This window comes from Anas platyrhynchos, chromosome 20 (assembly GCF_047663525.1).
Source record: "Anas platyrhynchos isolate ZD024472 breed Pekin duck chromosome 20, IASCAAS_PekinDuck_T2T, whole genome shotgun sequence".
NCBI lineage: Eukaryota > Metazoa > Chordata > Aves > Anseriformes > Anatidae > Anas > Anas platyrhynchos.
The window spans coordinates 6339056-6362398 of NC_092606.1; the positions used below are offsets into that span (position 1 = coordinate 6339056).

Below are 23343 nucleotides of genomic sequence, written 5' to 3' on the forward strand. Positions count from 1 at the left end.
CCACTTCTGGGTCTTGTGGTACCCATCCACAATGGCACGGATTGATCTGGAGATGGGACACGTCCCTGTTGGGAGAGAGGAGCCTGCTGCCAGCATGCGCTCCCTGCAGCCCATCTCAGCAGCTGCCCTTCTCGCCCTGCCCTGGAGCTGGGGATTTAAGCGCCGCGTGGTGATCATCTCCCAAAGCACGCCCATCACGGCTCTCCCTGACCCTTTTAGCTTCATCTCCATCCCAGAGCCTGTGATGGGGCTGGAGTGATGCAGTGCGAGCCGTGCCCGCTGGTACCCGCAGCCTTTTGGACACGCTCATGCCCACACATCCACAGCTTCAATTTTGCTGTTTGCCTGGGAGGTTGGAGAGCTGCCGTGTGCCCCCTGGGCCCTGCGCACCAGCCCCAGCCTGGAGGAATAGCAATGATCCATTAGGCTCGTGGGAAGGCTGGAGGGAAAAGCACATCCTGGGCAGGAGGGGACAGGTGGGGTCAACCAGAGAGAAATTTGATTAACGGAAAGGCAAAGTCTCTTGTGTGCCCCCGAGTGCTGAAATGCCCTTACCGATACGGTGCTCCTCTGGTCTGGGCAAGCTTAAGAAGGGAGCTCTCTGGAGTAAAACACCTCCGACAGCCACCCCCACTCCTCAGCCTCCTCAGGTGCCCCTCAGAAAGAGCCCACCACCTCTCTGGGGTGCTCCCAACCCTCCCTGATCTTAATCTGAGGCCCCTGCCAATGCAGTTTTTGCTGTCCTAAAGACATGGAGACAGAAGCACCGCTAGTATGTAAGAAGCCAGCAGCTGAATCCTTTGATACTTCAGAGCTCCTGGTCCCTCCGGCTACTTGAATTCACCTGGAACAGGTAAAGGCTTACGAGGAAATTGGGGAACCCTCCGGAGACACGAATGCCTTTGTGCGGGGAGGTGACTGCTGTGTCCTCTGCCCTCCCCTTTAACTGCTGCTGCTCGGTGTTGACGCCTCTGCTGGGCTGCGGAGGCTGGGAAGCAGCCACGGTGCTTCCCTGCTGGAGGTGGAGGACACCAGCACGGGGCCAGGAGCTGGCAACAACCCAGCAACACCCAGAGGGACACGAGAGCGAGCCCCTCTGTGACAGCAGGACCCCCCGGCAGGATGGCCCTCGGTGTCCTCACAGGGGCAGGGATGCTGCCCGCGTCTCCTGACTTTTTCCTTCCTTGTGCACGGGCAGAAGGACAGGGCCAGGAGCAGCCCCCGGGTCAGAGCCAGGATGCAATGTTCCCCGAACACCACCTTGCTGGGAGGGTGAGCGGCGCTGTCAGAACAGTGCAATTAGCCACTTAATTCTTAATGTTAATTAACTTTCACTTGCTCTAGCACCTTTGTCAAGGTATCGCCCTGCTCTCTGGGGTGCTCTTGGGAAAGCAATTATATGCTAGTTACTTGCAATTAATTACAGCTTTAAGAAGGCTGTGGGAGGGCACCTCTTCCCGTTTGATCTTGTAAATGCTTCATTAAAGGCCCAACAAGGAACAGAATATTTTTGTAGTTTTGCTCACCTGGCAACCCTGTCCGTCTCCCCTTTGAAGAGGCGGTGGCGGTGTGTGCGTACACTTTGCTTTAGAAAAGAAGAAAGAAAGACCAAACCCCATGGAGCTCATTTGGTATGGACACCACACACCACCTCCGCTGCTTTCCCTTGACTACACTGCTAAAATTAACGCCGAGAGTCTCTGGTATTAATAGGGAAGGATGGGTGACACTTCTCTAATGAAACAGCTTTTCAGTAGGCAGGCTGCAAATGAAACCAAACTTTCCACAGGCGGTGTCTGCACACCTGGAAAATGTTGACTTGTCCAAACCCCGGAGGACGTTTCGACTGAGATGCCTGGGGTCGGATGCTGACCGCATTCGATCACCCAAGAAAAGCTTTTAAGCCAAGAAACGGAAACTTCAGGGTTTACCACTGATTGCTATTTAACGGAAGATGCTGAGGTTTCGATTTTTTTTAATTAAGCCATCGGAAAAAATAATCGTGTTAGAATTTTCTCGGAGCAAGTGCCGTTCTTAAAGCCCGTTCTACCGCAGAGACGCGGTTCAATTATCCAACAGCTCCTTTGTTTTCTGCATTCTCACCTGGTTTCACAGCGAACGGAGCAACTCCCGTCCAAGAACGTTAAATGAATAATTGACACGGCTGTGACTGCTGCAGCAAGGAGCAGAGCCTGACCTCTCCCCCTCTGAGAAAAGCACCACGATGAAGGGCAGCCGGGGCAGGTGGGGAGCGGAGCTGCTGGGTGCAGGCGTCCCTCCTTCGAGGCGCTGCCTCCACGTGCCGGTGACCCTCGCCCGGAGCCATCTGCGGGCAGGGGGTCCTGGCGTCACCGCGTCCTTGACTCCAACCATGCTGCATTGGCCAAAAAGCGGGCCAAGCTGGCCAAGAACTGCAGACCCTCTGCCAACGAGGCCTTCGTCCCACCCTGCTAGCCCCTGCGTGGCCGCCTGCTCCCCCTCCTTCGCCCGAGCGCCGTGCCATACGGCGCGGTTCTGCTCTCCAGCTGGCGCTCGTGCTCAGAGGAGCTCTGCCTTTCCACGAGCATCCTCTCGGGGAGGGGAGAACACAGCAGCTCAGATAAAACTTCTTGCTTGGATTATTTTGGACGCTGTTGGCAGCTGGAGCGTGTCGGAGGTGCTATGAAGCCTGGCAATGAAGCGAGGGAGGGAAAGAGGAAAGAACAGATGAGGAGGGGAAGAAAAGAGCGAGTGTACTCGGGGCTGCCTTTGCTGTTTCTGCATCTTGTAGCTTATCTACTGGATGCCGAAAAATTTACTCTTTGTGATGCTAATACTGCTCTTGTCAGCACAAACGGCACGGCTCTGCCCTCCCTTCCCTCCTCACACGAGTGGAAGCACCAAGTCAGCAGAAGAGACGGGGCCACCGCTCCCCAAGCAGCCTGCAGTTGCAGGGACTTTTTGTCTTGTATCGCAGCTCCCCGCTTCCTCCTCCCTTTGATACGATGCAGGGAAAAACAAAAGGAATTGAAAGGAGACGCACGTGTGCTGGGGAAGGCTGGGAGGCAGCTGGGGTGCTGCAATATTGCCTCGTCCCAATGGGTGGCATTGTCATCTCCTGCCCTGATGGGGTGGAAGGGGAAGGCGCTCCCCCTGTGGGTGTCACAGGATCACAGAATGGTTTGGGATGGAGGAGACCTGAAAGATCATCTAATTGCACCCCCCTGACATGGGCAGGGACACCTCCCACTACACCAGGTTGCTCGAAGCCCCATCCAGCCTGGCTTTGAACACCTTGAAGGGACGCTCTGCCTGCCACCCCGTGACACTGGGACATCTCTGGCTGCTTGCCCACAGCTCAGGAGCACAAACCTATCAGGAAAACGGAGAGTTTGCAGGCATGGAGGCCTTCCAAAAGACAAGAATGGGTGTTAGGAGGACTCAGGGGATCTGTGGGCAAGACAAAATGAGATGCAGCCTGCTTCCAGCCTTCATTAGGCACCTTGTTCATTTACCCAGCTTCTCCTCTCTGCTGTGGCAGCACGGGTGTGACAGCAGGAGACAGACCCAGCACTGTGTTGGGCAATTTGGCTCGGCATCAATCAGCCACCACAACCTAGCTCAGCAGCCTGGTAACACCAGCAGTGCCTGGGGTGACCGAGAGGACCACGGCCACCTCCTCGGCCGGCGCTGCTCCCGCCAGGACTGCCTGCACTGGGGAATCCTGCACGCCCGCGGCCCGCGTCGCCAGGAGAAATGGGAGCCATCAGTCACCGGTGCCATCAATCTGCCAAGCCGCATCAAATCTGCCGTAAAAGACATTTAGAAAGAAAATTGGCATTTTGTTTTATAGCGCCGCAATTCAGCAAAGGGGGAAAGAGGGCTGGAGGAACTGGGCTTCCTCGCGCGGCTGCTGGCTGGTGCTGCGTGGGACTTGTCCTGTTCCCAGCCCCAAACCTGTTCCCACAGCGCCCACCGGGACTCCGGGGATGAAGGTCGGCCTCTGGGCATGAAGATTATTCCCAGCACGGGTTCAGCAGCAGCCCAAGGCTTTGCAGCAGCACAGGCAGAGCCGAAAGCACAGCCCTGGCTCTGTCCCGCTAACCAAACCCTGTGTCTGGCCCTGGGGCCACCGCATCACCCCCGACCGTAACTGGTGAGCAGTACAGCTGCTGTAGGGGATTTTCCTCCTGCCTGGCCCCAGCGAGGCGGAGACGCTGAGTGAGCCTTTTCTGCCACTTAGGGCAATCAAACGCCTTGCTCCCACCTGGGTTCTTTGGTGTCTAATAAAGGCCGAGCACACTTGCAGCCTGACAATGCTGTGGCTCTGCCGTGGTGCTCAGCACCGCGTGGAGGGGGAATGGGAAGCTTTTCCCTTCTTTCCCTCCTGACTCCATCCTCCTCACCCCGACCAAGGACAGCCCACGTTCTTGGGCTGACCCTGCTGCACGATTACCGCTTGGATGGAGGGGGAGTCCCTACGAGGCAGGTTGCCATAAATAATAATAAGCCATAAAACCTGGGATTTATGGAGTGCCTTCCGCCAGGACGCTGCCGTGTACTTTATAACCACCGATGAACGAAGCTGTGCAGCGCCCCGCAGAACACAGCCGTCCGCCTGCTGCGGGGGAAACCGAGGCAGGGAGGCAGGCAGCAGTTCCAGCGGGGTCACGCCGCCATCCAGGAGCGGGGCTGGCAGGAGGAGGCACAGCACGTCCTGCCCCAGCTCCTGTATCGAGCTGTAAACTCGATAGAGGTGTGGGGATGACACGATTTATGGGCCAGACCCGCATCTGCCCTTCTCTGCCTTACCACCTGGGGATACAGGGTGTCCCCCAGCAGCCCCCCCTCATCCCACAGTGGTCACTTGCTCCAGGAGGTCCAACCGCATCCCGTTTCAGGCCTTAGCTCTGATTTCTAGCCTTCAGCTTTTAATTTCTCTCCGCTCGGGCTATTAATTAATTCTACAAAGCACGTTGGGATACATTTATTATGAATGACACGGTGGCAAATAATCTCTCCGCTTTTATTACCGTGTGGCTACAGCAGATCGCCCGCTGATTGATGGCTCCTTATCCGAGCAGGACAGTGGCCGGCAGCCGGTGCGCGCTAACCCCTGGCTCACGAGGATGTAGGGCACGTCGGGGAGTCACGACGGGTTAATGGAAACCTGGGCCCCATCCAAGAGGAGCAGATCGGTGCCTTCTCAGTGCTTTGCCTCTTCTCAGGAGCTGATGTGGCTGGGGATGGGGCTCAGGGGCTCATTGCAGGGCAGATCACCACGCTGCCTCGCTAAACCCGGCAGGTGCTGGGGCTCGTGCCTCTGGCAGCGGGCACTGCATGGGCACCACCTGGAAATAAAACAGCCAAAAGCACCGCGGGGCTGGCCACGAGCTGTCCTGGCAGTCCGGGAGAAGGTGATGTTTGTGTAACAGAGCAGGGAAAGTGGTGTGGGCAGGAACCAGATCAAACAAGGGGTGAGCGGGAGCAGAAGAAGGGGCAGGTCTGGCTGGGGTTACAGCACAGTGCGGGGCACAAAGGGGCACACGCTCCTCTGCATCCAGCTCCCCCCCAGCAGTTCCGTGCCCTCAGGGGTCTGGGGAAAGCTGAGAGCTGCCAAGTCCTGCCAGGGCTGAAGCCACCTCTGGCCCACACCTGGGAACTTTCACGCCGAAAATTAGATATGAGGTAGCTTCGGGGTTAAGCGCTAATTAAGAGGGGTTTAAAGGCTTTACACTTTTAACCTTGCCATCCGCAGTGGAAACCAAGTGCCTCCCTCTCCAACAGATCTAATTCACAGTCTCCTGTGTGGCAGCTCTCCATCTATTACACAGACAATACTTCACAGGCGTGGGAAGAGGGCAGATGGGCTGAAGTAGCTGGGAGGCTCAGATGCAAATTTTGCAAGCCCGGTAATTATTTCATGGGGCTGAAGACTTCCACATTCCTGTCTTGATCATGAGAGATCAAGATGGGAAGGAAGGAAGGCTCCAAGATTCAAATGAAAAGTTCCATCAGCACAGGAAAAAAATGAAGCCAAATGATCGTCATCTTGATGGTAAATCTAATTAGGCTTGTTGCTGCTAGTTTCCTTTTATTTCCTCCAGCACTTTTTCAGGCAGAAGGACAGATGTCAAGACCAGCCTCTTAAATATCATTACCAAAGCAAGCATGGATATCGGGGAGCAAAAACTGTTTATGTTCTTGCTATTTAATGGCATAAAACAATACTCTTTACAGCAACTATTAGCTGCCTAATGGCATCCCATCATTTCTCATATCAGTTAAGTGACAGATGGAGCTGACGGCATAATTAAGCCACTAAGAGTCTCATAAATTACAGAAGTACCACTGAAGCACCAACCACACCGAAGGAACCATTGCAAATATGATGTATGAGGAGCGCGAGCGAGCAGTCTTCATTAAGAGACTGAAACAAAGCCATTACGGGGCTTGGTGGCGCTGTGAGGGACCCCTAAAGTCAGTCACACTGCACTGCTAACGAGGCTCGTTGGGCCCAGCTCCTGCTAACGACCGAGCGAGGGAGGCAGCGGCCTCGTCTCGTCGAGGATCGCATCTGCAGGGCCTCCGCTGGCTGCAGCTTCCCTTCCTTGGTGCTGGAGATGAAGGGATTTCAACAGGGAAAATGTGCACCTGGAGCAGTACCTGCAGACGGGGTTGGCTGTAGCAGAGGGTGGTAAAAACGAGTCTCCTCTCCAGAACCTTCCCATCAAAACCAGGGGGCAGCTCGGTGTCTCCCGCTCAGATTTAGGAAACGGCCAAGTGCTGCGGGTTGCAGGTCCTGCAGTGCTCCATGGAAGCAGCTTTTGCACCCGTCGCTTTTGTGTTTCTTGACTCGCAGTAAATAATGAACCCTTTGTATCGCTAGCTGAACAGATTTGGTGGGAGTGGAGCAATTTTTGACAGCAGTAAAATTTCTAGTTCATTACGAACCTAAGTAAAGTTGTTCTCCTCAATCTTTTCTTTTCACTTCATTCCGGTATATAATAGGAAAATGAAATATTGAACAAAATTATATTGGATACTTTTGACAGAATTTTTTTTTTTTGCTGTTTCGGAGATGTGAGAAAATTTGAAATAACTTTTCATCCATCCCCCAGAAAAAAAAACAACATCAAGTTTTGTGCTACTGGGAGGCAGTGTACTGAGGAGCAGAGGCCGGTCTTTTGCCTCTGCTTGGGCCCGCGGTGTTGAAGTGGAGGAGATGAGGAGCAAGGGAACCGTGGGAGTCCTGCAGCTGAATTTCCTCTAATTCCCAAAAGCACCACACTAAGAAGTTAAGGCCTTGGGGAAGGGGGAAGCTCAGACAGTGATGTGTTGGATTTTAAATCCACTTGGATCATCTTTTGGATGCCGTGGGCCCATGAGAAGTGAACATCTCCCTCTGGGTGTACAGCAAATGGACTCCTCTCCTTCCCAGCTTCTCAGGTGGTTCCCTAGCGCCTGGGAGAACACCCCACAAAGGAGAAGTCACAAAGAGTTTTTTCTGTTCCAGTCCAACGCTATGTCCTGCAATGACACAGCAGATCGTTTTATCCGAGCGTTATCCCTTGGAATTTAAACAAATTTAATTTGCAAGAGCAAGGATAAGGGAGGAGAACGATGCATGGAGATATTATTTCATCAGAAGAAAAATCACAGCGAGAAATCTGTAGCGCAGACAAATAGAAGCACATTAAGGCTGACAGTGAATGATGTGAATTTACCAGGGAATTGTATAGAGAGGGTAAGGGAAGTGGCAGAATTTACATTTGGTGCCTGTGTTTATTGCTTACATCTGAGCATTATAAATAATAAACTGGGCTCGTACTGCCTGTGCTCTCAAGTTGTATTTTTCCCCTTCCTCCCCCTCTTCAGATCCTGTGGATTTTGTGCCATGAACAAAGGACCTTGGAGAAGGAGCCGAAGGAAAGGATTTGCTGGGGAGGAGAGGACAGGTGGGGGTAAGGGAAAGGAGAGTCACGGAACAGCTGGCAGAGAAGAAACCCCACATTTTTCCACCCCAGAAATTGCCACAAGTACAGAATTATCGAGCGGTGCCACTCTGAGACCTGGTTTTCAGGAAAAAGGCTCTGAAAACCCCGTCCTTGTAAAGCTTCCTGGATAAGGCCTAGGGAACGGCTGTTTCTTTTCTACCTCTGGCTCCTCCAGGCGCTGGACTCAGCCCAAACCTGCTGCTGCTGCACTTCAATCCCCTCCTCTGGGCTCTGCTTTTCCAACCTCGCCCCTCCTTTGGCTCTGCCATGGCCCCAGCTCTGCCCTTTCATCTCTCCCACTCGGCCCCATGACCTCTGCTTCACACCCCTGCCCATCGCAGGGCGCCGCAAGCGAGCCCTCTGCAGAGCTCCTGCGGCAGCTAACGGCAAGTTATTTTCCTTCTTCCCCGTGGCAAGAAAGAAAGAGGAAATTTGATACCAATTTATTCCCAGTTATTGTTTGCGCCTCTAACAGCAGCTCATTGGGGAAGTTTAATCACTAGGTAGCTCGTTCTGCTTCCTCACCGAGCATCCTTTGTGCTGCGAGACACGTCGAGCATTGTGTTCAGGCCCTAACACGGGTTTCATGGCGTGAGCTTGAAAAATCATTTTCCCGGCCACTTTTGTTCTTGACTCTTTAAGGCATTTTGTTCTTTGTGAATACCTGGCTCTCCTCCTTCCCAACTCTGCTTTTTGTGATCTGCTGTGACCCTGCATGGTCCAGGCTGAAGTCCCGTGAAGTCAGCTTTCAGAGGCAGCAGATTTTGGGCCACCTCCCGGAGAATCTGTCCACACGCTCCTGGCTACACTAAACACCTTCCAGTCCAGAAGGAGTTAAAATAAGAAACGAAAGAAGACAAAATCAGACACAGCTATGCCTTGATATGTAATAATTAGCCCCTCGGGGAGAAACTACTCCAAAACTAGCGAAGACAACTCTTGCATGAGTTGCTGCACAGGTGATTCGTGCAGGGACAGGAATGCTGGCATACCCAAAAAGCGTCCTGGAAGGCAGGCAGCCCACGAGCAGCAGATCTTGGGATCTCTGGGAGTTCAGGATTCATTGCATGAGGACACACATCTCTTGGGAAGCCCCAGAAGGCAGCCCTGCCTCTGGGGCAGGTGTACAGGATGGTCCAGATTTCAGTGCTGGGCTTTGTGCACGGCCTCCATGGGTGTAACGATCTGTTTGTTTGGGCTCTCTGTACCCAGCTATGTGCACTGGATTTTGGTGATACTCCCAAGGTCTTGGAAATCATTTCATTAATTATTTGTACCATTTCATCCACATTCGTTTCAGCAGCCTTGGCTATGAAAATAGCCTTCACGCACTGAGATGGGGACAAAGCTGCCCCGTGTGAGGTGTCTTTCATCAGAAAACTTCCTTCTATTTTATCTTCCTTTTGCTTCCGATGATGCTGAGATGCAACAAGGCTCCCTTCAGGTAAGGAACAGGGGAAGCTGTTAAGGATGAAACTGTCCAAGGACCAGGGGTGAGAACAAGCTGGCCCAACTCATTCGGGTGCCCTTTCAATCCACCCAGAAGAGCTTATGACACCGAAGCCAGGGATGCGTTAAGCTTCCTTTCTCCCAGCAAGACTAGCAGTGGCTTCTGCCCTGCTCCTGTGGGCCTGGCCACATCTCTCCCTTCTCTCCCTTGGGGCCGAGGGCCCCTGGGCCAGTGCTTTGTGCCCCTGGAGGTGGGTGACGTTGGGATGTAGGCTGGGTGAAAAAAATCAAATTTATCTGCATTGGCAATATTCAGCTGAAAAAGCTGAAGTGAAAAGCAATATTCCCCCTGCCACACACGCATAAACCAAGACTGAAATATTTTCATGTGAGTTGTGCCAGGGACCGCTCTCATTCTCAGAACACCAGGTTCATTCCCGTTCCACAAGGACTCCCATTACACACAGCCATACTCGAAAGGGTATAACCCTCCCACTTTTCATTTGGGGTTGAACAAAGCCTTTTACTTAGTCCCAAATGAAATCAGTGCTGATTTCTCCACGCACTAAAAATTCAAAACTACAAAAGAAAACTACCCGCTCCGACTTCATTGTGAAATGAATTCATTTCCCAGCCTGTTTGGGAACGGCAGGTGTTAGAGCCAGATTGCAATGCAGGTAGCAAATGAGCTCATCAAACTTTAGTTAGCAAGATTTCTACTCTGGACTAAATGAACCCGGTCTCGACTCTCTCTGTAGTCAGCTGAGAGCAGGGACAACGCCGCAAACAACAGCTCCGTGCAGGGAGCTGCGGCTGCAAGGCTGGAGCATGGCACCCTGGTTGCACCAGGGATTGCTGGTGGCAGGAGATACTTCCCCTAAAAGAGGTTTGGAGGAGGAGGCAGAGCCCAGGGCACAGGAATGATAAATCCCCTCAGGCTTCAGCTTAAATCCTTGACTCGTTAATGAGAAATGCAACTGGCACTACTTAACTGCACCGCTCCTCTTTATTAGCAGCCCCAGCCTCCTGCAAGCAGAGAGGAGGAATAAACAAAAGCACTGCTCACAGCTACGCCCGACTGACCTTGGGAAGTCAACCTGACCTCAGCTTGTCTGTCTAATGAGTCAACAACATAATTATGGCTCAGGAAGAGGCTGGTAAGTGCCGGGTATGCAAAGTGTCCCCAGCTGGTGGACGGCCTCTGCCACCGGAGGCGTTGCTCTTGCGCTGGAGGCTGAGGGCTGCGCGCAGGAGGGAAGGGCGAGAAGAAAAAAGGTTGAATTTGGGCTGCCTCTGCCTCAGGAACCACGCTGTGCTGGGAGGTCCACTGGGACATGGACTGACTTTGTGCCCAAGGATCGTCATTTAAGGACAAATCCACCTCTCCACATAAAACCCATGCATCTGGGCTCCTTCTGCAGCTTAAGGGAAGATGCTCGCTGCAGTGGATTTTTGCTGTACGTGGAGAGGGGTCACAACCTCTGGGGAAGGTGCTCCTGCCTCTTGCTGTCCCTAGAGGAAGCCCAGAGGACTGCCTAGGATTTAAGGCTTGAAGAAAAGGCACATCCAGCTAAGCCTTTCCATACAGCAGCCTCAGACGGAAAATCTCTTAAGAACAGATCTCTTCGTGTCCCACAGCCCCTGCTCTCCGCCTCGCCCCGCTGTATTCTGAGGCACTGGGGTCAACGCACAGAAATCCTGCTGCAGGGAGAGGCAAAACAACTGAAATACAGACTGAAGCAGCAAGGAGGTTTCCTTGTGCCTTTGTTTCCTTGTGTCTTTGTTCTTGCTGATGGAAGGACTCCGGAATTTGCCCACGATACGATTTATTTGCCTTTTTAAGAAGACACGCTTTCTTCCTCCTCCCTTAATCTCTCCTTCCCTGAGATAACATTGACACCAATATCCATAAAGGGAAATATTAAAACAACCCCTTCCATTACATCCTAATTTAACTACTTCCCCGTGTTGCATGGCACACCTGGTTGTCTTTGTCTGTTTGTAATGTGCTCCTTCATTCCTTTCTTGAGAGCCCCTCCATTCCATCAAATTCCTCCTCCTTGCACACTAAGCTGCAGATTACTTTTTCATAAGATGCAATTTCACCTAGATCTCATTACTTACTCTCTTAATGTATTTTCTGTATTTGTTTCATCTACAATTTCTCTTGTGCTCTGTTCTGCTGATAAAACAGGCAGTTGAGGTGCTGTGGAAAGCAACTTGCTGGAGTGCATTAACTAAAATTCTCCGTGTTCCTGATTCGGTGTGCGTTCTCTGGGCCTCCAGCCTGCCAGACAGAATTAGAGCTACGATCTGCACGGCGCAGAAAGGACCCTGGAATGCAGCCCGCTTGATTTATTAGCATCTATCTGATAGTGGCATTTAAGCTAACCGGGAACCAGGAGCAAGAGGAAGGTGGGCAGGGAGATTCACTGGGAATGCTGGATTTTCAAGCCAGCCTCAAGATGCTGAAGTTCCATGAGGATGCCGTAGTGCTCCATGAGAGGTAGACTGTGGATGCCCTCTCCTGTAATATCCTGTGATATCCCCTGACCCTCGGTAGCCGGGATTTGCATAGAAATGGTAACTGCAATGCAGCATGGAAGGTGGGAGTCTACTTGGAGCCACTGGCCCAAAAAGGACACGAGGAACGAGCTGCCTCCAGACTGCAGATCTTGTCTGGCACCGTGTCAGCCTACCTAGATGGAAACCGCTCCATTTTGCCTGAATTACAGCTGTTGTGGGCTGGCCATCTCCCGCTTTTCAAGTGTTTTGGGATAAAACCGAAGGCAACTTTTCTGGGAAGAGATGACAAAGTTAAGGAAAATAGCTAGTATCTGAGAAAAGAAGTCACCAGAGATTCAGAGGAGCCATCCTCATCACTCTGACACTGCACACAAGCACTGGCCAGAGTTACAGCTGTGGACCACGTCTGCCATGCAGCTCCCATACACCAAAGCCCATCTCTATTACATCGGTGCTGCTGAAGGACCTGCTTTCCTTCTGGACTGCATTTTTACAGAGATCGAGGACTAAATACTCAGCCTGGGGGCCTGCCCTTGGGACAACGCTGCTGGCCTTCAGCTGACAGGTTCACCTTGACCATCACCAAGTTAATCAAACATCTTCCGGATGGATTTGGATTTTTTAAACCTTGTTGGGCTCGTTTGGAGTCGCCGTCACGCTCCTGTGCCCAGAGCACGTTTAAGCCCAGTGCTGGTTTGCCCCCTTCCCTTCGCCCCCAGCTGCAGGCAGGCAGGGCACGGCGCCTCCGTGGTGAGATGTCTGCCAGGGGAACGCCAAGAACAGGCTGTTCTCAGAAAAGAGGTATTTGCCGTAAGAGGCTTAAAGTGCAAGTTTGGGGTCTGGCCTGAACTCAAGCCAAAAAAAAAAAAAAAAAAAAGCCACACCAAAACCCCCTGTAATTACAGGCAATATTTTCACTCCGCGGAAGATTAACAGGCCAGGAGGAGAATTTAAGTCTCCTTCTTTCCTGAATTCCAATTTAATAGCAAATAATCCTGCCCCCGAATGCAAAGGAAATATATTACCCTGGAGAATTGTGGTGAAGTTCAAAGGAGGTCAGACAACAAAAAGGTCAAAAATTAAGCAGATGGCATTTTGTGATGGGGTATAGAAAATAAAAAGTGATCTGTTCTTCTTTTTCCGTACCTACACTCCTCCCCTACCACCAAATTCTGTACATATCCCCCCTCTTGTTTATTCTGCAGCTAAAATAAGAGTCTGAAGTCGCTAACACTCCCTGTTCTTCAGTGATGTTCAGGCAAGCACACCACTTTTAATGTGTCTGGAGGGAGGAATTTATTAAAGAGGCACTGCATTAAAAATATGCAAATGTTCCCGGTAACTACATGGGCCCATGAGGAAGCCAGATGAAATGTCATCCCTCCCTTCTCCCCTCCCTGTTTTTATGCACTAAGATGGTTTATGGCTCCTCCTGTTTTACACTGTAACTGGGAGCATGGCAGATATTTAATCTGTTTGGAAATAATTGCAGCAATAATGATTATTTTATTGGGTTTAACTACGTTCTAAAAAAAGGCGATGCTGCAGCAATGACTCGCCCAGGAAGGAAGAAGGAGAAATGATGCTCAGAGTGTGTGTGCGTGGTTTTATAGCCACCAACGTGCATCTGGGCAGGCTTCGGGATGCCCGTGTGGATGCTGTGATCTTGGGGCCACCAGGCAATGCGGATGGGCCCGAACTGCACCTACCCCACAGCTGAGGAAGGCTGCCTTAAAAATAAGGTTCCTTCTAAGGCCAGAAGTCCTGCAAAGCAGGAGCCACTCTCTGCTTCGGTTCAGTCCTTTAGAGCTGAAGAAAGCATCTCGACTGCATCACAAGACTGGCAGCGTGTCCCTTCCCAGCTCCTGCCTGGACTCCCTGGGGTGCTACACAGGCTGAGGGCAGCTCCTTGAGGCCATCGGAGCTGGGAGAGCTGCGAGGGATGCTCTCGGCTCCTGTTTGTTTCTAGCACTCCATCCCCAGCCTCGTCTCCCAGGAAGGAAGTTCTCTGCAGGCCCGGTTTGCAGCAGGTTGCTGCACATCGTACACAACAGGAGCCAAGCTGCCTCTGACCTCTAACCAGGGCTGCATTTCTAAAATTAATTGCTCATCCTGAGTTTTGCACAAAATTCTCCCTGTCAGAGTGCAGCGGGACGGCGGGGCTGGGGGGCAAGCAGAGGAAACACCATTCCTTTTCCGTTGCTGCAGATTTCCACTTTGAAGCTGCTGTGTTACACAGCCTCCAGGCAGCTAAAACCACAGCGAGATGGACTCTGCGGTCTTAATCCCAGAGAAAACACATCTCTCAAGTTCTTTTTATATCTTCCCAACCTTCCCAAATCCCTGCCTAATACCAAGCTGCAGAGAGCTTTCTGTTTCACGTTTCCCCTGCTTTCCCCATCCTCCCCGTTACCCCCTCCCTTTCGGCTGCCGCAGCGGAGCTGGGCTGTCGGAGGAGGCGAACGCCAGCACAGCCCCACGAGGTCTCGGCGATGATGGCATGAAGGAAGGGCAGGCGTTTCTGCACGTTTGTACCCTGCTGTGTTTGGTGGGACCTGTTCCGGGCGAGGAGAGATTGCAGAGACTGCTCATGGTGCGCAAGGAAAGGTTTTTGCTAGGGTCACAGCGAGAAGCTGCAGTGGAACTCGAGTTGAGACCACCACCCCTCACAGCTCCTGAGACCTCGTCGGAGGCAGTGAGCTGTTCTCCTTCATCCCCTGGCTTGCTTATAATGAGCAGCACGTCTTAATTAGAGGAGGATTTCAAGATACCTGGTACCCTTTACTGTCCTCTCCCCTCTCCAGGAGCACAGCTCAGCCAGAGCGACCTGGGATTAGCCCAGCAGGCAAGAAACCAGGATGCTTTCTGAAGCCTTCTGCATGACAGCCAGCTGCTGTGAAACACGGCCTCCCTCCTCTCCCCACCACTGCCAGTCCTTGCCACAGTGTGCTGCCACAGGCTACCAGGGGAAACAATGGGATGGACAAAATCAGGGCGCGTTTTGGATGGGTGAGATGAGTAGGATCCCACAGGGATGGGGAAAGCATCCAGGGATCCTGAACTTGATACCCAGCAGGACTCCTGGAAGAGGAGGCGAAGCTTTCCATCATGCAGCCCCGCTGCCAACCCCACCTGGGACCTCGAGGCTTTCAGGACAAGCAGGGAGTGACAGGGACGCCCGACTCTCAGGGTGCCTCGTGCATGAGCCTCCCCTAGCTTCGGGACAGCTTTCTCAACACAGCAGCTCTGTTTTCCCTACCAGAAAAAACTTTCCATTTTCAATAGTTCATCCAGCCCTGGGTCGTGAAAGTGTCCTAAGCACCAAGTTCTGCCTCTCCCCGAGGTTTAATGGATAGCTGCAATATGTGAAACCCCAATCACTTCTGCAGCATCTATTTATCTCTCCCTGCCTGCAGTTGTTAAAGCTCCATAAATACGTTTTGTGTCAGCAACTGGTGCTTAATTATTATATAATAACTGTCTTAATAAATAGAAATGAGAGTCTTTATTTGAGGCACTTCATTTAACAGATGAGACACCATCTTCCCTCCCATAAATCCCGGAGCAGATCGAAGTGTCAGAAGGTCCTGAAGCTGCGACGTGGCGTAAGGCTGCCACCCTTGTTTAGAGGACAGAGCAGGTCTCTGCCACGTCCTACCAGAGCAGCACAACTCCCTCTTGTTTGAGTTTATGACACCGTTTGGAGCCTATCAGGCTGGAACAGTTTGTCCGATTAAAATTCACACAGCCTAGATGTGAAACTGTGCAATTATCAACCTGGTGCAAAAAAGAGCTGGAGAGCAAAAGCGACCAGATGATCCAATCCCAACAGCCCCTTCCCGAGAGGAGGACCCCTCCCCAAACCCAGGCAGCGGTTTGACACGAGGTCTATGAACAAGACGTGAAAGGTTTGCCATGACCACCATGAACACTCATCCAGGCTCCACCAACACGCATTAACCGGAGTTTGTTGCTTGATGTCATCTCCTTTCATCTCAATTAACTTCTCATCTTTTTTCTCCCTCCTGACACTCAATTAAAAGTGTGACCAAAAGTTAATTACTCTAATTCGATTTAGCTGCAATTCCTGTGGGGGAATTGCAAAGAGAGCGTGGGTGAGGGGCTGGAGAAGGCAGCAAAGCCACGGTGGCTTTTTCCTGAAGAAGCAGTGGGGTTTGTGGAGCTCTGCTTACCCAAAGATGCCCAGCAGGGCTTGCTCGTGATGGGAAACAGCGGCGTGCAGAGCCTGGGGAGCAGGACTTGGTCGTGGGGAAAAGCAGGATCCTAACAGTGATCCCGCAGGAGAAGCAGTAAGGGCTATCTAGGAACAAGAGCTGAAGAGCAGGACGATGCTGGCTGGCTGGACAGACAGACACGGGCAGGTATGGGCTGAGAGAGGGCTGTGCGTGGGGATGGACGGACAGAGGAGCAGACAGAGAAATCAGACTAAGGTGAAGAACAAGCCTGACTTCCCTGGCAAGCTGTCCAAATGGCTTCTGCTAATTAACTTCCTTCTCACAACACCCTGGCAGGGTTGCAGACTAATTAGAAACCCCTCTCCGATGCCGGGAAGCTATCCTGACTTGGCCACTCACGGCCGCAGCCCTCAGATTGGGGCCATATGGCAGCCGAATGTGCCAGACGAAGCAGCACGGCTCGTCGGGAAATGTGGGCAGCTGGGAATGAGCAGCCCGGCTCGGTCGCGAGCCCTCTCCAGTCTGCTTCCCTCGCTGCCTGCAAACAAAAGGGCCTTGAGTGCAAATCACAGGCACTTCTCGGCAGCCAAGCTGGGCCAGCTGAAGTCAGAGGTGGAAATCAGGACACCAGGCTCCCATCCCCGTTAAAGTCACTCTTCACTCCCTTTCAGTCTTCAAAACAAATAGAAAAAATGTGTCATCGGCAAGCTCAGCTACCTGTCTAGTCAGCCCTGGCCACAGCCATTAGTAAATAGAGTGAGCAATATTCCCATCTGAGGCTGACCTGCCAGAACCCCTCGACAATCACAATTTCCCCTGCTGAGAATTGCCCATTTCTTCCTATTCTCTCCGACCGCATTAATCTATCAGAGGGATTTTAACTCGCACCCCCTGGTCAACACCGTGCCTTGATAGCATTCTGTCAAGGTCTTTATCAAAAAAAGGCTTTTGAAATTCAAAAGGAGGAGTGTGTGTATATATACTCTCTCATTCCCTTTTATCCACTGGTCTCTTAACTCATCCTAAGGATTTAAGTGGGTCGGAGAAACACAATTTTCTACAGCAGAAACCATGCTGACTGTCCCTTATCCTATAGAAAAGCCTAAATATAGACTCTGAAAGTCCCCACAGCTGGGAACGTGAAAGCTTCAACTGCTTTGAAGCTGTCTGAGACTCGTGCAGTTCCCAGATGAAGGGCTGGCTGGCTCTGCCAAAGGAAGGGAGAAGTCTTTCAAAGATGGTTGGAGATACCAGGGAGGATGTGGCCTGCAGATTCTCCTTCTCTTCCTGCTTTCCTCAGATTTCCTGCAGCCACTTTCGTGCTTTGTTTGTCGGTTTGTGCTGAGGAGGAGCGAGACCATTCTGCAGCCTACACCCACCTGGGAAAGAAATACAGAGAGGGCCTGCTGCCAGGTGGGAAATGGCTAAATATCATGGAAGTGAGAGTTTGTAGCCAGGCACAGCGCATGAGCACGAGGTTTTGCTGTGACCCACAGGTCCCAAGACCAGGATTTTGCCCAGGTCACGTTTAAACCTGCCGAGAGCAAAGCCCTGATCCACAGTTCAGTTGGCTGCAGGCGCTGGGTGTCTCCCAGGGATCCCTCTGAGGCCACTGCTGCCCAGCAGCTCTCCTGAGTAGTGCAGGGGGTCAGCACGTGGGCTCCCGTCCTGCAGCTCCCTTCCTGCACGTTGCTCTCCCCTCTAACAGCAGGTTATCAGCACCTGCTGTGCCACCAGAGGATAGGTAAGACCGAGAGTTATCAGCAGACTCTCCAACCAGTCAGTGACACATTTGCCAGCACACTGTACCTGGATTAAACTTCCTTCTCCGCCCAGAGCTCGGATGTCTCCAGGATCCGCTATCCATTTTCTTAATGCAGCTGCCTGACAGCTAAATCCATGCCTCTGTCTATTAGGGAAACGCCTGTGTTATGAGCACTGTGAATTTGGGCAGCCCTGTTAAATCTACTTGATGTATTCACTGCAACCCTAACCCCCCCCCCCAAAAAAAAAAGAAGTTACCTATAGGCCGGGCATAAGAGCTGTCAGGCTGTGAAGGATAAGAGCATTACGGGACTAACGGGGAGCAAAGCACCAGGGAGAGCGGACTCGCCTGCATTAGGCACGGGGCAGCTCTGGGAAAACAGCACTTCTGCATCAAGTGCGGGGGAGGCTTTGGAGACATCAGGCTCCACACGCTGAGCTGGAAGCATTTTGGAGACGTTCGCTAATGGAGATTATTGCCCTGAGGGGAAATGGGAAGGCAGGGAAGGTACCAACTTGTGTTTACAGCTGATTTCAGCCCCACGGTGGCTCAGCTGGAGCCAGACCTAAAGCAGAGCGGTTGTGTGTGCAGGGCCGAGGAGCTCACCCAGAGCTCTGCACGGAGGACCCTCGATCCTTGACCGGAGACATCACCTCTGCACCACAGACCCAGCCAGGGCAATTTCACGTCTCAGTTCAGTCTCTGGGTGCCGGTTCCTCGCTTGATCTCAGACAGATCCTGTAAGGGCTCCGGCAGTGCCCCGGGCAGGTCAGTGTGAGCTCTGAACTGCTCTCACCCCTTCAGCCAGCTGCAGGGCGACGAAGTGCAGCTGCTTGCCATTTCTTGCTGAGCAGCAAGGTGAGGTGGTGTGAATAGTGCTTCCTGAGACCTGTGTGTATCCAGATAGGTGAGTGGAGGAGATAGGGAGGTCTACACGGAGGGCACTGTCCCTGGCTGGAGGGCATCCAGATAATGCCTTCACGAGCATGGGCTTCTAGGAGCCATCTACAGACTCTCTGGGCCACCGATGACAACTGTTTCTGCTGTTTTAGGGCCTGTATCAGCTCTACAGATCATCACCAAATAGTATCACAGTTAAATGTGGGTGAAATTCCCTTGGGCCCTGGCCTGAATGGGCCAAGATGTGATTTCCACGCAAGTCACGCTGCCTTGGCTCAGCGTGCGGGTTTCCCTCCCACTCCAAGCTGCTACCAGGGCTGGGATTTTTGTTGTTTCTGTTTTTCTTCTTCTTCCTTTAACCTTTCTCTGAGCTCTCACTTGCTTCCTCAGCACCTAGTGTAATTGCTTGCAGTCTCCGAGGATCCTGGTGAGGATTTATGTAACGCACCAGGCAGCAATTTGAAAGGCTGCTTTTGGATATAAGAACTTAATGCTACACCAGCCTTGGGGAAAATGAGCTGAAATCCTTGGGAGGGTTGCGTGGTGGTTGCTGCACGCTGCTTAAACGAAGGGCTCTGGGGCAGCGCGGGCGCCTCTGAGCTTCCCCCCACCTTGCAGGGCGAGGAGGGGAGGAAAGAAGTGGTGTCTTTAGGCGAGTGGCTCGCTCCTTCCACGTCTCATTATGCTGCGGTTTTGTCTGGAGGGGGATTCAGAGGCAGCCAGTGAATGCTCAGCATTTCTAAGCAGTTGGGAGAGGGGAACAGAGAGAGAGGAAGCGTGGTTATTTCTCTGCCAGGCAGCGTGGTTTTGCTGGGGTTTCTCTCTTTCCTCTGCATTCGTGCTTGTGTCGGGGCCAGACTCTGGGGGTTCCTTTGCTGCTTTCAGGACTGCCATGTGAGAAGGGAACCAGAACTTCGGTGCTCTTAATTATTTGGGGCAGGGCAGGATGTGGGTAGGAATGGCAGAGAGGGGACTTCTAGGAGGAGAGAGGAGCAAGGTTTCTGCAAGGCTCCTGGGCACAGTGGTCATATTTACCTTAATCTATTTTCCAATCATCTTGCTGAAGAAAATAACAGTGGAGCAATCAGCGCGTGTCTGTCCACCTGTCAGTCTGTCCCTCCCTCAAAGCTGTTGAGCTGATTTCAAGTGCATTCAACAGAGAATTAGGGACCTGAAAACTCGGCAGCGCCGATGAACGAAGTGAAGAGAAGCAGCTGAGCAGAGGAGAAAAGCTCCACTCGTGCCTTCTCTGAACTAGTCATTAGGGAAGCAGCATGGGATGGAGATGCAGGAAACCAGATAGATACATCGTTCAAGGCTCCAATTTCGTCACTTAAAGCTTGATGTCTTTCTAAGTGTTATTTATTTATTTATTACTGTGAAAAGGAATGGAAAAGCCTTTAAAATGCCAGGCAACCTGCTCGGCTGGGGAAGCGCCCAGCATCCAGCTGCAGGCAGGAGCTGCCCTGCTTCAGTGGGAGGGCTCAGGCTGCTCCCAATTAACCAGCGAGGCCCATCAGATGGTGCTGGCAGGGCTAAATAAGCCCAGGCTCTCCTTGCTTTAGCATTAAGCCCAGCAGAAGATCTGCCACCCTTCTGCTTGCCCTGCCCTGCGGTCCCGTGGGGAAGACGAGCTGCATCCCACAGCCCTGAATTTATGTGAGTGTTAACAGCAGCGCCAAACCTTCCCAAACTGTCCTGTTCCCACCCCGCACCCCTCCTGCCCTGGCGCCCCTGCCAGGCACTGAGCCAGGCCTGGCTTTTCTTCTTCTGAGCCCTGGAACAGCCTTTGCACCTCCACCTCCCTGCCTGCAGCATCGACAGCTGCAGCCTGCCTAGAAATTACCGGCACCAGCGTATCATTTGCAGCATCAAATAAGCATGCTGCCACTTCCCTCTTCTCGTCCTTCTTGGATCTATAAAGAAATTGAGGGGGGGGGGGGTAAGAGAGGGAACGGCTAACAACAACAGCAACCAAAAAACCTCGAGTAAATTAACATTACAGCTGAGATTTTACACGCACAAAAGTCAGGAAGTTCAAAGTTATGGTTCCCCCTCCAGCTGTAATTCTGGCACACTGCACATATATATTAAGACATTAAAGTTAGCCCCATAAACTGTAATACAAAATACTACACACACACAAGGGGGCCAATCTACGATGGCCAAGGGAGCCATAATTCTACCTACCCTGACTCCTGTGCGTGCATTTCTCCCTTAAAAAAGGAATAAGTCAGCTCTCATTCACTTGTAATTCAAAGCTGAGGATGCTGAAAGGGAAGAGAAAAGAGAGATTGTTCTGACTGCTTCTTCTTCCTCTTTCTCTCTCTTTTTTTTTTATTGCACATGCTGTTGTCTAGTTACTTGCGATCAATGCTCTCCCTCCGCCTGACTTTGATATATCGGGAGAGATCTCAGATTTCTGTTCCCTTCCCCTCTCGCTTTGTAACAGATCCAGCTCTCTGAAGCACCCCGGCAAGGCACACGCAGGCAATAGATAAGGGATAGCCTTTGATTGAATTTACTTAATTTATACAGCTGATGGGACACAAGAGGAATATTAAAATACAAATTAGCAGCTTCGTATTTCACATGCATTGAAATCTCCTCAGCTGATAATGAGCTGCTGAAAACTTATCTGCCAAAGGTCTCCCCTAGCCACACCTCCTGCCTTTTCCCCCCGAGATCCTCGCCTAAATGCCAGGCAAGTTGGCAACTCGAGAGTTAGACTTCAAGTCCTTAAAGGCACCATGACTCTGGTCAGCGTTTTTAAACAACTCTGCCGCTGTGGGGGGGCTTTTTGGAGCCTGTGCCCACCTTCCTGCCCTGCAGAGCAGGATGGAGGGAAGCCTCCAAGCCCAAGGAGCTGCAAGGGGAAGGAGCAAGCTCGTAGCATCATGTAGGACCTCTGCTGCCCTTGTTCAGCAGCTGAGCCACAGAAAGAGGCTCCTTTCGTGAGCTGCATGAGACTCTGGCCACTGTGGGGCACAGCAGCAAGATCTCCCTGGGGCGGAGAAGGGGCAGAGCAAAAGGATCAGGCACGGTGAGTTGCAGGACGAGTTTAATGTGCATGTTTTCCCTCCTGGATGCCCCATGGATGTGGGTAGGGGTGCACGGGTGCAAACAGGGGAGCCCTGAGGAAACTTCTGCAAAGTTGTATTGTGCTTCCAACAGAGATTGTAAGCTGGGTTTGAATGAGAAACCTGCCAATAGACCTGGCTTTGGAGTGGTCAGTAAAAAAAGCCTGCAGGTAAATGAAACCAATAATGGTCAAGCTGACTTTGGATGATTAAAATAGGTTTCAAAAGGCCCTGATGCTTCTCAGTCCAAGGTCTTTTACTCAAGTAATAGCCAAAGCCAAACAGAAGTGAAGAAATACTCTCCTATGGGATTCCCAGGAAGACAAATTTTGAAGTTAGGCTCATGTTGCCCAAATTCTGCATGTCAGGCCAGAGCAGCCATTCCTCCTGGAAGGGCTCCCAAGATGATTATCTTCAGAGCTGAAGGCACCGGTAACACGAGAACTGCTCTGCTTCACCAGAGAAGAGGAGCAGCCTGAGCCCTGCTAGTGATGACAACAAAAAATAGGTGACATTCCCTGTAAGCAATGGATGCCCGAGAGCAGGGCATGTCCCTGGCTCCCCAGCTCCTGATCACACCAGGCCCTAGCACAGACGGGGAACAAACACCAAACGACTTTCAGCCAACCTCCCGACTTTCACAAGTACATTTTCCAGTGTCACAACACAGCCAGAGAACCAGGACGCTCTTTCTCCATTAAAAAGCAGTCTGATCCTCTGGCTTTTTCTTCCCATTAGAAAGTAAAATGACCCAGGGAATGACAAAATTATGCTGTCAAAAACAAGGCAGTCACTCTGAAAATCAATAATACCCCAAGGTGTTATTGTGAGTTAACAGCTCTCTTAGGCCCGAGGCGCAGAGCTGGTATTAATGCTGTTCTTGCCACCTTTCCCACCAAACATCCCCGCTGCTGCCGTTGCTTGAGAAAATCTCTGACAAGGAATTCTACTTACAGCGCTGCAAAGGATGGATTTTTCAGTTCGGTGACCAAACCAAAAATAATCAAGAGAGATGAGAAAAAAAAGAGAGAAAAGAAATGTGCTACAGGCCACCCGAAATGCTTTATGTAAGGCAAACCCAAAATATTAGCTTTTTAGTTTGGGGTGATTTAACAGTTACTGACTGACTCCCACTCGCTTATTTTTATTTGTTTGTTAAAAACAGCATTGGAGGAAAGGTTACTTCAGAATGAGACGTGGAGTTTGTGTAACTGACAGACACTGTTCAGCTCTCTGCTTAACTTTCCTGTCCCCTACTGCTCCCCAGCCCAAACCGCAGCACTTGCTGAACTGAGCCCTAACTGGGTCAGCCTGTCCCACAGCTAGGAAAATGCATTTTCCAGCCAACTTAAAAAAGAAAACTAAAAGTGATCAACTCCCAGAGTACGGATGGTTTCACGAGAGATGAAACAGCTGAGAGGACTGCTGAACCTCCAGGAGTTTTGAGGTCC

The 23343-nt window shown here is 51.7% G+C and overlaps 1 long non-coding RNA gene across 2 annotated transcripts; it reads right to left on the minus strand.

The window, feature by feature from the left end:
- Positions 1–15200: 15200 nt before the first annotated feature.
- On the minus strand, positions 15201–21378 carry LOC110354258 (uncharacterized). 2 transcript variants are annotated; one of them, XR_002405936.4, is made up of 5 exons: positions 21177–21378; positions 21003–21082; positions 19848–20728; positions 16318–19699; positions 15201–16235 (listed from the first exon to the last, which is right to left on the minus strand). It is a non-coding gene; the product is annotated as an uncharacterized lncRNA (long non-coding RNA). The 2 variants fall into 2 exon arrangements; XR_002405935.4 differs by having other exon boundaries at positions 16318–20728.
- Between the last annotated feature and the right edge of the window lie 1965 nt (positions 21379–23343).